We start from the raw sequence: 2274 nt of genomic DNA on the forward strand, positions 1-2274 counted from the left end.
CTGTGCCTGTGGTGAGGGAGGGGCGAGCGGCCTCCATGGGGCCTTCCTGTCTCCCTCCAGCTGCACCCCGTACCCACTCCGTCCAGGCTCCCCGGACTCCTGGGGCGGGTTCTCCGAGCTGGCCCTCCGTACCTCCCGAGAGGGCTGCGGAGAGCGTGCTGTGGAGGAGCCTGAGGCCAGGGCCTGGCAGGCGCTGCCGGGTTCCAGAGCGGCCGCCAGTCAGTAAGAAGACAGATGTGTAAAGCTAGCACTCTGCATTCTTACATGATTCATCTGTTTTGAAAAAAGTTTCATGTGGGTGATGGGCAGCTTCCCCCAGGGCACATCATGGAACTTAGGCTGCTTTATCAGCACGACCCGGGCACCTCCTGAGGGATGCCTCGGTCCAGGTGGGAGTGTTTGCCGAGGACCCAGGAGCCCCGGGGACAGAAGATGGCTGTCTCGGAGAGGCAAGGATACGGGAGCCTGCCCTTCCCAAGTTCCCCCCGTGGGTCAGGTCTGCACAGTGGTATCCCCAAGGTCACATACTAAGCGACAGGTGGGATTTGAATGTGTCCACCTGGCTCGGGATTCTCCTCTCCCGAGTCCCTCTCAGGGTGTAGATTGTCTCTTCGGTAATAAACTCCTCAGGGATTCCTGGTCTTGTCCTTCAGCCAGAGGAGACTTGAGACACCTGCACTCCTAACCCAGTTTGCTGTAAGGGGGGCCTGGGTGGGGCCCAGGGAGCACATCAACTTGAATCTGGAACAGTTATGTCCCTGTGGGGAAGTCGTCAAGACCGGTCCGTGGGGGAGTCTGGCACTTACTTTCTCAGAGGCACAACTTCTTATCTTTGCTGCCCCAGGAAGAATACCTTTCCAGCCTCGGTGTTCCCCCTGTCACGTTCCCAGGGTGAGCGGACGGGACGGTATGAGCTCTGTCCTCCAGGCTGAGTAGAGGAAACAAGCCGACAGGAGCCAGTCTGGTCACGAACAAGGTGATGCCTCCATCCGGAGGGGGACCAGGGCACAGGAGGCGCCCAGCGTGAGCCTCCGTTGGTGCCCTGGTCTGGTGGAAGCGAGGAAGCCCCAGCCCCTGCCCCTTCTGCTGTTGCGTACGTCGGGCTCTGGACTGCCGGTGGCATTCCTGGCCGGCAGGGGCCAGTCGTGAGAGAGGACGGCTTGCTCTTTCAGCGCCATGGTCGGTCCAGAACTGTTGGTGGGGTAACCCGGCCTGGTTCGCGGGCTTGTTAAACCGGGGTGAGAAGAGGTGATCTTGTTCCCTGAGCGAGTTAAGGGGTTAATTGCCAAGCGACTGTCCTCTCCCCGGAGAACAAAGGACTCCACAAATAGAGATGCTCCCCTGCCCAGCACAGGACCTGAGCCCTCGCCTCGGCTTCCCACATGTGGGCCTGCCCCCCGGCCTGGCTGTCACCCCCTGGCCTGCCTGGGGCAGGACCTGAGGTGGGGGAGGAGATGGGAAAGAAGTCAAGAGAAGAGGTTCAGGTCTCCCTTTGGCCTCTATTTTAGGATTAAAGGGTTTCAAGCACTTAGCTTTATTGGAATTTCACATCAAAACATCGAAATTATAGTCTCGATGCGAGACTATAGCGAGGTACAGAGATGTCATGTTAGGCAGAACCCAGTGCCCCAGTGGCAGCAACCAGAAATAGCAAACCTCGTCCCTAACGTTAACCCATCGCTTTCAAATGAAGAGAAGACCTCTAAAAGGTTTCAGGCAGGTATTTCCAGTGCATTCTGGGTTTCCTGCAATTGGCCTGACCGCACGGACACTCAGCAAAGCCCCAAGCAGTGCCGTGGAGGCGGCTAGGCTGCCGTGCAGGGCAGTATGCTCGCAAAGGGTTGCCCCGGTCACAGCCGACCTCACCAGAGGCAGCGGTAACCCCCCAGACAGCTGGAAAGCAAAAGCTGAGTGACTCATCAAGAGCTAGTTTTTTTTAGAGCTTGATGCTCTAGGCAGCCACCTCATTCTACGGATGGAGCCGGCTGGGTGGGAGGATGAGGCGTGTGAGAAGGAATCTGCCCAGAACTTCTGCATGGCCGACCCGCCCTGCAAGTAAGCACAGTGTCCCACCATCTCCTGCCAAACAGAACTCCGGGTGTCCCAAGCCTGTGGCCTCCCTGGGGCGGCAGGCCGGCCACACCCCATTCCTGAGAGGTCAGCGAGGGAGATGCTCCCCCTGGCACTTTGCCACCAGGTTACAAGTGCCAGCAGGTGACAAGGCTTCGTTAGATGATGCTTTACAGCATCCCCTCCCCAGGGCACCCTGGACTG

This window comes from Eubalaena glacialis, chromosome 9 (genome assembly GCF_028564815.1).
Source record: "Eubalaena glacialis isolate mEubGla1 chromosome 9, mEubGla1.1.hap2.+ XY, whole genome shotgun sequence".
Taxonomy (NCBI): domain Eukaryota; kingdom Metazoa; phylum Chordata; class Mammalia; order Artiodactyla; family Balaenidae; genus Eubalaena; species Eubalaena glacialis.